The 14329-nt window shown below is 28.3% G+C and overlaps 3 pseudogenes; all 3 read left to right on the top strand.

Annotated features, from left to right (window-relative positions):
- Positions 1 to 354: 354 nt before the first annotated feature.
- Positions 355 to 1145, top strand: LOC119610284 (annotated as a pseudogene).
- A 4011-nt stretch (positions 1146 to 5156) lies between these two features.
- On the top strand, positions 5157 to 6311 carry LOC119610283 (annotated as a pseudogene).
- Positions 6026 to 10856, top strand: LOC119610285 (annotated as a pseudogene).
- The last annotated feature ends 3473 nt before the right edge of the window (positions 10857 to 14329 follow it).

Raw genomic sequence — 14329 nt, 5'->3', positions numbered from 1 at the left:
TGAGAAACTATTAGAGCTACAATCTTTAAATTTTACTTGAATAACTCATTTGAACATTTAGAGTATAAAGGGCGGACTTCCAATGGGGTACTCGGTACCTCCCATATGAATTAAATACAAAATTTCTTTTAACTGGGAAACTAATAGAACTAGATTCTTCAAATTTTGCATAAATTATTTTAATATTCATCTGAATATTTTGGAGGAAAAAGGGTGTACTTTTTATCATTACCAGTATTAGCAGGAGCTATTACAATAATTTTAACAGATCGAAATCTTAATACATCATTCTTTGACCCTGCAGGAGGAGGAGATCCAATTTTATACCAACATTTATTTTGATTCTTTCGACACCCTGAAGTTTATATTTTAATTTTACATGGATTTGGAATAATCTCTCATATTATTAATCAAGAATCAGGTAAAAAGGAAACATTCGGTTCATTAGGAATGATCTATGCTATATTAGCTATTGGATTATTAGGATTTATTGTTTGAGCTCATCATATATTTATAGTAGGAATAGACGTTGATACACGAGCATACTTTACTTCAGCTACTATAATTATTGCTGTACCAACTGGAATTAAGATTTTTAGTTGATTAGCAACTCTTTACGGAACTCAATTAAACTATTCTCCTGCCACTTTATGAGCTTTAGGATTTGTATTTTTATTCACTGTAGGAGGTTTAACTGGAGTTGTTTTAGCTAACTCTTCAGTTGATATTATTCTACATGACACATATTTTGTAGTAGCTCACTTCCACTATGTTTTATCAATTGTTCATTGATATCCTTTATTTACAGGATTAACTTTAAAGATATTAAAAAGTCAATTTGCTATTATATATATTGGAGTAAATTTAACATTCTTCCCTCAACATTTCTTAGGATTAGCAGGAATACCACGACACGATATTCAGACTACCCAGATGCTTACACAACTTGAAATGTAATTTCTACAATTGGGTCAAAAATTTCTTTATTAGGAATTTTATTCTTCTTCTTTATTATTTGAGAAAGTATTGTATCTCAGCGTCAAGTTTTATTCCCTGTTCAATTAAATTCATCAATTGAATGATTACAAAATACTCCGCCAGCTGAACATAGTTATTCTGAATTACCTTTATTAACTAATTTCTAATATGGCAGATTAGTGTAATGGATTTAAGCTCCATATATAAAGTATTTTACTTTTATTAGAATAACAAATGTCAACATGAGCAAATTTAGGTTTACAAGATAGTTCTTCTCCTTTAATAGAACAATTACGCTTGTATTTATAAAAAAATCTTATTTTGCTTTTAATGCACTCAATAGTTAAAGCACACTTTAGCCTTAAAAACCATTAATAAAATTATGATATTTATAAACAAATAATAAACGTATATTAACTATTGTGCTGATTTATGTTTAAGTTGGCAGCACTGTACAATATGGCTGTCATTTTATGTGTTAGTGTTGCGTACAATTAGGATAAAATATTCGTTGATTCGGTTTTCTTAATTTCATATTTTTGTTTATAATAGATTTTTGACAATAAAAACAAACTTTTAAGAAAAATAAATATATATATATATGGCTTTAATAAATGTCTATTTAGTTCAGATGTATAAGTATAACATATAATTTCTAATTATTATTAAAAGTATCCGAATAACGGATATTTTGCGACAAAATATACATCACTATGACACATTTTCTTATTTTTACTTATTTTCCTTGTAATTTTTTATAAATTTTTGCAAATATTGATAAATTTCTTTGATATTTGACTAATTTTAATGCCGGCGAATATATTTTGCATTAGTATAACACTAATCAATATAATTTACATGGTTAATTACTTTATGGCATTATATTTAACCAACAAACTTTGAAAAAGCCAAATCAAATGATTTTGTCCATCATTTGGTTGACAGACGGGCATTTCCAAATTGCCTAAAAATAGTGCTGGACAATTGGAATATTGTCAAATATTCATGCATTAATCCAATAATGCCTAGATTTGAGTTTTTTCCTCAAAATATAAGCGTTTAAAAATTTTCTGGGATTTTATTTACAAATTTGTAAACGTTAAAATTAGAATTTTTAGATTTTATTTTAAAAGAAACCATAATTACTTTTCGCAATCAACCTAAAATTACCGGAAAAATCCTTATCTGAGAAAAAAATTGTTAAAAATCAAGTTATTGTTGGCTCAATGGTTTATTGAAGGTGTTTTAAGCTATTTCACGTTTATAAATACGATTTTCCTGAATTTTGCCTAAAATTGTTTAATAAACCTAAAATAAGTTTTTATAAATACAGCCGTTAATCTTTTTCCATGATCACGCACTTTTAATTTTAGTAATAATTACTGTACTTGTAGGACACTTACGCTTGTATTTATAAAAAAATCTTATTTTGCTTTTAATGCACTCAATAGTTAAAGCACACTTTAGCCTTAAAAACCATTAATAAAATTATGATGTTTATAAACAAATAATAAACGTATATTAACTATTGTGCTGATTTATGTTTAAGTTGGCAGCACTGTACAATATGGCTGTCATTTTATGTGTTAGTGTTGCGTACAATTAGGATAAAATATTCGTTGATTCGGTTTTCTTAATTTCATATTTTTGTTTATAATAGATTTTTGACAATAAAAACAAACTTTTAAGAAAAATAAATATATATATATATATGGCTTTAATAAATGTCTATTTAGTTCAGATGTATAAGTATAACATATAATTTCTAATTATTATTAAAAGTATTCGAATAACGGATATTTTGCGACAAAATATACATCACTATGACACATTTTCTTATTTTTACTTATTTTCCTTGTAATTTTTTATAAATTTTTGCAAATATTGATAAATTTCTTTGATATTTGACTAATTTTAATGCCGGCGAATATATTTTGCATTAGTATAACACTAATCAATATAATTTACATGGTTAATTACTTTATGGCATTATATTTAACCAACAAACTTTGAAAAAGCCAAATCAAATGATTTTGTCCATCATTTGGTTGACAGACGGGCATTTCCAAATTGCCTAAAAATAGTGCTGGACAATTGGAATATTGTCAAATATTCATGCATTAATCCAATAATGCCTAGATTTGAGTTTTTTCCTCAAAATATAAGCGTTTAAAAATTTTCTGGGATTTTATTTACAAATTTGTAAACGTTAAAATTAGAATTTTTAGATTTTATTTTAAAAGAAACCATAATTACTTTTCGCAATCAACCTAAAATTACCGGAAAAATCCTTATCTGAGAAAAAAATTGTTAAAAATCAAGTTATTGTTGGCTTAAAGAAGGGTCGAGCCTACAATAAAATTCTTCTAATTGTCAATGGTTTATTGAAGGTGTTTTAAGCTATTTCACGTTTATAAATACGATTTTCCTGAATTTTGCCTAAAATTGTTTAATAAACCTAAAATAAGTTTTTATAAATACAGCCGTTAATGTTTATATTATTTTTTAACAAATATGTAAATCGATATTTATTACACGGACAAACTATTGAAATTATTTGAACAATTTTACCCGCAATTATTTTATTATTTATTGCTTTCCCTTCTCTTCGACTTTTATATTTACTTGATGAAATTAATGAACCTTCAATTACTTTAAAGGCAATTGGTCATCAATGATATTGAAGTTATGAATATTCAGATTTTGCAAATATTGAATTTGATTCATATATAATTCCTATTAACGAATTACCAATTGATAGCTTTCGTTTATTAGACGTAGATAATCGAGTAGTTTTACCAATAAATTCTCAAGTTCGAATTTTAGTAACTGCCGCACAGTGGTATAGGAAAAAAAAATAGGGAAATAATTCGGTAACTTCTAAACGGTTAATCCGATTTTAATGAAATTTGGTATGCACAAAGAGGAGGTGTTGTCGAGTTTAGGTTTTGAATTTGAATTTATAGGCCAACCAGGGGCCCGAAGGCGGGTCCTCAAACTAGGACACCTCGGCTATGTTAAATTTTTAAAACGATCCTATTTCTTCATTTGAGTTCCGATTTAAAAAAATTTCGTATATAGAATCTCCTCATCGAGCACTATCAAAAACGTCGCAGTAAATTATCTCTTATAGTTTGGGAGATATTCGCATTTGAAAATTGAAATTTTAAAACTTTTACCGTCCTTACTTTAGTTTTTTGATAATAGCGGGTCCAAATATTCCCGATTTTCGCCATTTTTTTTATTCGCTTAACAACAAGTTTATATATCAAGCAGTGAAAGAATTATATAAAAATCATGACTGAGTCCAAAGTTATAGGCATTTTAATTTAAAAAATTAAAAAAGGCGATTTTTTGGCATTTTTTTGGAAAAAAGGTATCTTTTTCTTTCTAAGTTATCTAAAAAGTTTCTAAGAAGATGTATATAGAATTTATACTTTTTGGAAAGCTGACTTTACATAAAATACGATAAATGAAACAAAACCTAAAAATTTTTGATACCGAGGGGACCAGGTCCATCCAAAAAACCCTATTTTTTATGGAAAATTCAATTTTGAGCAAAAATTCTCAAATCGCATAGTCGATATCAAATTATAGTGACCTGTTTTATATGACCCAATATGTTCTTAATCATTTTGTAACGGGTTTCGATAACCCCGCCCATATTAATTAAAAACAGAAAATCGTTTATCTGGGAAACTAATAGAACTAAATTCTTAAAATTTTGCACCAAGAACTTTAATATTCATCTGAACATTTTTAAGGAAAAAAGAGCGGACTTTCATCTGGGGGGGCTTGGAGCCCCCATATGAATAAAATAGAAAAATTCGTATATCTGAGAAACTATTAGAGCTACAATCTTTAAATTTTACTTGAATAACTCATTTGAACATTTAGAGTATAAAGGGCGGACTTCCAATGGGGTACTCGGTACCTCCCATATGAATTAAATACAAAATTTCTTTTAACTGGGAAACTAATAGAACTAGATTCTTCAAATTTTGCATAAATTATTTTAATATTCATCTGAATATTTTGGAGGAAAAAGGGCGTACTTTTTATCATTACCAGTATTAGCAGGAGCTATTACAATACTTTTAACAGATCGAAATCTTAATACATCATTCTTTGACCCTGCAGGAGGAGGAGATCCAATTTTATACCAACATTTATTTTGATTCTTTCGACACCCTGAAGTTTATATTTTAATTTTACCTGGATTTGGAATAATCTCTCATATTATTAGTCAAGAATCAGGTAAAAAGGAAACATTCGGTTCATTAGGAATGATCTATGCTATATTAGCTATTGGATTATTAGGATTTATTGTTTGAGCTCATCATATATTTATAGTATGAATAGACGTTGATACACGAGCTTACTTTACTTCAGCTACTATAATTATTGCTGTACCAACTGGAATTAAGATTTTTAGTTGATTAGCAACTCTTTACGGAACTCAATTAAACTATTCTCCTGCCACTTTATGAGCTTTAGGATTTGTATTTTTATTCACTGTAGGAGGTTTAACTGGAGTTGTTTTAGCTAACTCTTCAGTTGATATTATTCTACATGACACATATTTTGTAGTAGCTCACTTCCACTATGTTTTATCAATTGTTCATTGATATCCTTTATTACAGGATTAACTTTAAAGATATTAAAAAGTCAATTTGCTATTATATATATTGGAGTAAATTTAACATTCTTCCCTCAACATTTCTTAGGATTAGCAGGAATACCACGACACGATATTCAGACTACCCAGATGCTTACACAACTTGAAATGTAATTTCTACAATTGGGTCAACAATTTCTTTATTAGGAATTTTATTCTTCTTCTTTATTATTTGAGAAAGTATTGTATCTCAACGTCAAGTTTTATTCCCTGTTCAATTAAATTCATCAATTGAATGATTACAAAATACTCCGCCAGCTGAACATAGTTATTCTGAATTACCTTTATTAACTAATTTCTAATATGGCAGATTAGTGCAATGGATTTAAGCTCCATATATAAAGTATTTTACTTTTATTAGAATAACAAATGTCAACATGAGCAAATTTAGGTTTACAAGATAGTTCTTCTCCTTTAATAGAACAATTAATATTTTTCCATGATCACGCACTTTTAATTTTAGTAATAATTACTGTACTTGTAGGACACTTAATGTTTATATTATTTTTTAACAAATATGTAAATCGATATTTATTACACGGGCAAACTATTGAAATTATTTGAACAATTTTACCTGCAATTATTTTATTATTTATTGCTTTCCCTTCTCTTCGACTTTTATATTTACTTGATGAAATTAATGAACCTTCAATTACTTTAAAGGCAATTGGTCATCAATGATATTGAAGTTATGAATATTCAGATTTTGCAAATATTGAATTTGATTCATATATAATTCCTATTAACGAATTACCAATTGATAGCTTTCGTTTATTAGACGTAGATAATCGAGTAGTTTTACCAATAAATTCTCAAGTTCGAATTTTAGTAACTGCCGCACAGTGGTATAGGAAAAAGAAAATAGGGAAATAATTCGGTAACTTCTAAACGGTTAATCTGATTTTAATGAAATTTGGTATGCACAAAGAGGAGGTGTTGTCGAGTTTAGGTTTTGAATTTGAATTTATAGGCCAACCAGGGGCCCGAAGGCGGGTCCTCAAATTAGGACACCTCGGCTATGTTAAATTTTTAAAACGATCCTATTTCTTCATTTGAGTTCCGATTTAAAAAAATTTCGTATATAGAATCTCCTCATCGAGCACTAACAAAAATGTCGTCGTAGCAGTAAATTATCTCTTATAGCATTTGAAAATTGAAATTTTAAAACTTTTACCGTCCTTACTTTAGTTTTTTGATAATAGCGGGTCCAAATATTCCCGATTTTCGCCATTTTTTTATTCGCTTAACAACAAGTTTATATATCAAGCAGTGAAAGAATTATATAAAATCATGACTGAGTTGTTAAATATGTATATTAAAAAATGTTCAGGTATTATTTTTGAAACTGTAATGATTTTTACCCCTATAGGTCACTTTAATAGGTAGCTTATTAAAGTGACCTATTGAGGAAAAATTCATCACATAAGGAAACGTTAGACATATTAGGTAGAATATCATAACCCTTTAAAAAATAATTTAATTAAGTACCTGTAATTAATATATAAGACAGGTTTATATCTATTTGTAATAATTTGTAATTTTCTAACCATGGCGATCGTACTAAAAATGATTTGTGCTCCATTTTATTTGAGCTCCTTTTCAAGATAAAGTCAACTTCTTATTGAAATATATTGAAACTGCACATAAAAATAAAGTAGATAAAAGTGATATATGAAAAATTGAAAATTTTATAAAATCAGTTGATATAAAACTGAAGAGTGTTCGGTATTCCATTGCTAAATTTCGATCGAAATTTTCTGATTGGCTGGATGAATGTGTAGAAGTTGCTATTTGCGTATCAACTGTTGGTGCTCCCTGTAAGCAGTATGAGGATTTGAGCTCAAAATCAAAGAGGAAAAGGTTATCAACTTCACTAGAAACCTTATCTAACGAAGAAGTTTCGGACACTTTTAAAGCAATGTTAAGAAAAGAAAAACAGCCTTTGGATGCCATAAAAATTGCAAATATTCTTCCAACCGCATCACCAAGACGACTGAAAAGAATTGTAAAGAGTATACCCACACCATCATCTGATACAACGTTCACTGAGGAAGAAGCTATTGCGCTTATGTTGCAGCTGGGATTAAGTCGAGGTAACTACATAACGTTAAGAAAGGCGCTATCTGAAAAAGGAGTGGATGTTTTACCATTATGACAAAATAAATGAAAAGAAGAAAAGCATTATACCATCTCCTATTGAAATAACTGATCGGAAGGCTGTTATTGGACTCGGCGCTCTACTCGAAAATACTGCTTTAAGGATTGCTTCTGACTTTTCTTCAGACCAACTAAAAAAAATAAATTCTTGTGATCTTCAACTCATTTGTAAGGGGGGATGTGATATATTATCAGCACTCTCGGAATATAAACAAATCAACACAAGTGAATCATCTTCCGAGTATAAAAGTGTATTTATGGCATCGCTGGTTCCATTAAGAATTCGAAAGTATGCTGACAGCGATTCTCCATCAACCAGTTTCGATGATATTTGGAAGAATTCGACTACAGGATCTAAAGCTTTTTGTAGGCCAATAAGCTTTGAGTATATAAAGGAATCCAAAACAACAACGCAAGATTTGATAAATCGTATTGAAGCAGAAATCAAAAACTTGGAACCTATAACAATCGAAATAGAAAATTATTCGTTTAACATGTCCTATGATTTAAAACTTACAATGATTGATGGGAAAGTTGGAAATGCCATTACAGGAACATCATCTACTTGGTACTGCTACATATGTGGTGATAAAAAAATCAGAATTTTCGAATATTTCCAAGCAAAGGTCAATAAATGAGGAAACATTACAATTTGGAATATCCCCCCTACATGCTCGCATACGATTTCTGGAACATTTTCTACATTTAGCATATGATTTAAAGTACAGAAGCATACCGGAAAATGCAAACAAAAATGCAAATAACAATAAGGAGTTAATGGAAATGAGAGCCAGTGAGAAAAGAAGAATTCAAGAGGAATTTAAAAAGCGGATGGGATTAAATATTGATAAACCACTCACAGGATATGGAAGCACAAACGATGGTAATACCGCTAGACGTTTTTTCAAACATTTTGAAACTACTTCCGAAATAACCGGAATTAATATGGATTTACTGCAAAAGGTCAATATTATTCTAATGGCGATAAATAGCAAACATAAAGTGAACGCAACAAAATTTGGAGAGTATTCTACAAAAGTTTCTAAATTACTTTTGGAATTATATCCCTGGAAAGAAATGACACCTACAGTTCACAAGATATTATGTCATGAAAGGTCATCATAGAACATAATATTCTGCCTTTAGGAGAGCTTACTGAAGAACCCCAAGAATCGAGGAATAGAGACTTTAAGCATATTCATCAGTTTAGCTCAAGGAAGTGTTCTAGGCAGTCTCAAAATGAAGACATTTTTAATAATCTGATTCTATCTTCTGATCCTGTTTTATCTACTATAAGGAAACGTTGGATTTGCTACAAAACGTTAGCATTTGAAAATATTCATAAATTTAAAGATTGACTTTATCTTTTAGATATGGACTACTGTGATACCGATTATTTTACAAAATTATATTAATTTATAAAAAAGAATAAATAAAGACTATTTTTATATAAAATAAATACTTGTTCATTTTTTTAGGGATAAAGAATAAAAGATTAATCGTAAAAAGTGGCTGTAAAAATTCATAAAAATTTAGGTAGTAAAACATGCTTAACAAATGTATGGATGAAAATAATAGTACTAGGTAAATTCTCTAAAAGATGTTGAGTTTTCCCTAATTAATTTGTCACTTAAAAAACATTAGGTAGGCATGTTATATATCAATGGAAAGTTAATTTTGTCTATTTTTCAAAACTGTATATAATTTTTGAAAATTAAAAAATTCGCGGAATACTTTTTTTAAAAAAATTAAAGAATGTTTTTTATTCAGTTTTTGCGAAGATACACATTTTTCAAATTGCAATAAAAATTTTATTTATGAATATTTTTTGATGAAATTTTACAGTTAGGTAGATTTTTTACTCAAAATCCAAAATTAAATAAAAATTTCGAATTTTCTTATTAGAAATCCCGGAATTCCCAAAAAAGTTTTAAAAAATCCAAAAAATGGGATTTTTTGCCTATTATATCCATACCAGGGGCGGTGTTATCGAAACCCGTTACAAAATGATTAAGAACATATTGGGTCATATAAAACAGGTCACAATAATTTGATATCGACTATGCGATTTGAGAATTTTTGCTCAAAATTGAATTTTCCATAAAAAATAGGGTTTTTTTGGATGGACCTGGTCCCCTCGGTATCAAAAATTTTTAGGTTTTGTTTCATTTATCGTATTTTATGTAAAGTCAGCTTTCCAAAAAGTATAAATTCTATATACATCTTCTTAGAAACTTTTTAGATAACTTAAAAAGAAAAAGATACTTTTTTCCCAAAAAATGGCAAAAAATCGCCTTTTTTTAATTTTTTAAATTAAAATTAAAATGCCTATAACTTTGGACTCAGTCATGATTTTTACATAATTCTTTCACTGCTTGATATATAATTATTGTTGTTAAGCGAATATTTGGACCCGCTATTATCAAAAAACTAAAGTAAGGACGGTAAAAATTTTAAAATTTAAATTTTCAAATGCGAATATCTCCTAAACTATAAGAGATAATTTACTGCATTTTTTTATAGTGCTCGATGAGGAGATTCTATATACGAAACTTTTTTTTAAATCGGAACTCAAATGAAGAAATAGGATCGTTTTAAAAATTTAACATAGCCGAGGTGTCCTAATTTGAGGACCCCCCGCCGGGCCCCTGGTTGGCCTATAAGGTCCAAATTCAAAACCTAAACTCGATAGCACCTCCTCTTTGTGCATACCAAATTAAAATCGGATTAACCGTTTAGAAGTTACCGAATTATTTCCCTCTTTTTTTTTCCTATACCACTGTGTGCCGCTGATGTAATTCATTCTTGAACTATCTCAGCACTAGGAGTAAAGGTAGATGGAACTCCTGGTCGACTAAATCAAACAAATTTTTTAATTAACCGACCAAGTTTATTTTACGGACAATGTTCAGAAATTTGTGGAGCTAATCATAGTTTTATACCAATTGTAATTGAAAGAATTCCAGTAAATTACTTTATTAAATGAAATTCTAATAATATAAATTCTAAATTAGATGACTGAAAGCAAGTACTGGTATCTTGAACCATTTTATAGTAAATTATCACTTACTTCTAATGAAAAAATTAGTTAAATATATAACATTAGTTTGTCAAACTAAAATTATTAATTTATTGATATTTTTAATTCCTCAAATAGCACCTATTGGTTGATTAAGCTTATTTATTATTTTTTCAATTGCTTTTGTAATTTTTAATGTAATAAATTATTATTCATTTATTCCTTCTATACCTAAATCAAATTTAATTAATAAAACACAATCTACAAATTCATTGACCCTTCTTCTAGTATTTTTAATTTATCATTACATTGATTAAGAACATTTTTAGGAATTTTAATAATTCCTTCTAGATATTGATTAATACCTTATCGTTACCATATTTTTTGAAATAATATTTTATTAACCCTTCATAAGGAATTCAAAACTCTTTTAGGACCTATAGGAGCTAATGGATCAACTTTTATTTTCGTTTCATTATTTTCTATAATTCTTTTTAATAATTTTATAGGATTATTCCCTTACATCTTTACAAGTACAAGTCATTTAACTTTAACTCTTACTTTAGCTCTTCCTTTATGATTATGTTTTATATTATTTGGATGAATTAATAATACACAACATATATTTGCTCATCTAGTACCTCAAGTAACTCCAGCAGTTTTAATACCTTTTATGGTTTGCATTGAAACAATTAGTAATGTAATTCGACCAGGTACTTTAGCTGTTCGACTAACAGCTAATATAATTGCTGGACATTTATTATTAACTCTTTTAGGTAATACATGTCCTTCTATATCAACAATTTTATTAAGACTTTTAATTTATATTCTAGTGAAGTAAACTAATGTCAACTCACTCAAACCACCCATTTCACTTAGTAGATTATAGTCCATGACCATTAACAGCTTCAATTGGAGCTATAACAACTGTCGCTGGAATAGTAAAGTGATTTCATCAATATGATGTTTTATTATTCTTATAGGGTAATATTATTACTATCTTAACTGTTTACCAATGATGACGAGATGTTTCTCGAGAAGGAACTTTTCAAGGTCTTCATACTGACGCAGTAACTACAGGTTTACGATGAGGAATAATTTTATTTATTTTATCAGAAGTTTTATTTTTTGTTTCATTCTTTTGAGCTTTTGTTCATAGTAGTATTTCTCCATCAATTGAATTAGGAGCTATATGACCTCCTATAGGAATTACTCCATTTAATCCATTCCAAATTCCTTTATTAAATACAGTAATTTTATTAACTTCAGGAATTACTGTAACTTGAGCTCATCATAGTTTAATAGAAGGAAATCATTCCCAAACTACTCAAGGATTATTTTTTACAGTAGTTTTAGGAATTTATTTTACTATTCTTCAAGCATACGAATATATTGAAACTCCATTTACAATTGCTGACTCTGTTTATGGTTCAACATTTTTTATAGCAAAAGGATTCCATGGAGTTCATGTTTTAATTAGAACTACTTTTTTATTAGTATGTTTAATTCGTCACTTAAACAATAATTTTTCTAAAAATCATCATTTTGGATTTGAAGCTGCTGCTTGATATTGTCATTTTGTTGATATTGTTTTATTATTCCTTTATGTTTCAATTTACTGATGAGGAGGTTAATTAATTAATCTATATAGTATAAAAAGTATATTTGACTTCCAATCATATGGTCTATTATTAATAGTATAGATAATTTTATCAATTTTAACAATTAGTTCAATTATTTTATTAATTTCAATTGTAGTAATATTACTAGCCTCAATTCTTTAAAAAAACATTAGTTGATCGAGAAAAAGCATCCGCATTTGAATGTGGATTTGACCCAAAATCATCTTCTCGATTACCTTTTTCACTTCGATTTTTTTTAATTACAATTATTTTTCTCATTTTTGATGTAGAAATTGCTTTAATTCTTCCTATTATCTTAATTATTAAATTTTCTAATTTACATTACAACATTACAACAACAATTACATCGATTATTTTTATTTTAATTTTATAATTAGGTCTTTATCATGAATGAAATGAAGGAATATTAAACTGATCAAATTAATTAGGGTTGTAGTTAATTATAACATTTGATTTGCATTCAAAAAGTATTGAAATTTCAATCTACCTTGAATATGAAGCGATTTATTGCAATTAGTTTCGACCTAATCTTAGGTAATTTTACCCTTATTCATTAATTGAAGCCAAAAAGAGGCTTATCACTGTTAATGATAGAAATGAGATCAATACTCCAATTAAAGAAGTATGATGTTCAAGTAAAAGCTGCTAACTTTTTTCTTTTAATGGTTAAATTGCATTTATACTTCTTTATTTATATAGTTTAATAAAAACATTGCATTTTCATTGTAAAATTAAAAATATCTTTTTTATAAATTACTAAAAAAAATCACTATATTCAAAGATTAAATCAATCTCCCTAACATCTTCAGTGTCATACTCTAAATATAAGCTATTTGAATATAAATAAATTATATACATATATAAAATTATAATTCAAATTATAATTCACTGTCTGGCAACCCTGCTATAATTCGGTCGTGATTTTGTAGTTCTGCGATTTCTTAAAAGTTTATTTAAATAAATCAAAAAGCAGATTATTCCAAATTGAATTTCCTACTCTCAACTGAAAAGTTATTTGAATATCATCCATATAGTATTTTAAATCCACATAACTTTGATTTAATTTTTAATCAATTTTATGATGGCTTATTTAAATGCTTTAAAGCATCTATTCCTATGGTAAAAAGAACAATTCATAATGGCCCACCCTGGAACACAAAACAACTTTCAAGCCTAAAAAATATGAAAAACAAACATTATAAGAAATATAAGAAATCTGGTCTACCTACTGACTACGCTAGATATTCAATATCCAGATCAGCATACAACTTGGCTCACACACAATGTTACAATAACTATATTCTTAAAGTAAAGGCAAATTTCAAAAGTAATCCGAAATCCTTCTATCAGTTTGTCAATACAAAACGTCGTATTTCTGGATATCCGTCAATGATGAAACTTGATGACATGGAATCCTCAAAAGATTCGGAGATTTGTGACATGTTTGTCCAGTTATCCATATCCAATTGTTGAGACGACTCAAATCAATTGTCCAAAATTACATTCATCCACTGTATTGAAAGCTATACAAAAGTTAAAAATTTCGGATAAATGTGGTCCCGACGGTGTACCTAGTTGTATACTTCGAAACTGTTTACACCAACTTGTTCTGCCGTTAACATATCTATTTAATGCATCACTTTCTATTGGTTATTTTCCTGATTCTTGGAAAAAATCATACATTATTCCTTTGTTCAAATCGGGTGTCAGATCCAACATTCTTAATTATAGAGGTATAGCTAAATTGAGTGTTATACCTAAACTCTTTGAGAAGATTGTCACTGAAACCCTATCACACCAAGCTGCGACAGTCCTATCTCCATTCCAGCACGGATTTAGAAAAGGATTTTCTAC

The sequence above is a fragment of the Lucilia sericata genome, unplaced genomic scaffold (genome assembly GCF_015586225.1).
Source record: "Lucilia sericata isolate MDLA Ls3-8-SP2 unplaced genomic scaffold, ASM1558622v1 Contig001148F_arrow, whole genome shotgun sequence".
Taxonomy (NCBI): Eukaryota; Metazoa; Arthropoda; class Insecta; order Diptera; family Calliphoridae; genus Lucilia; species Lucilia sericata.
The sequence above is the reverse complement of the archived record's forward strand: the minus strand, read 5'-3'. Positions and strand labels throughout refer to the sequence as shown.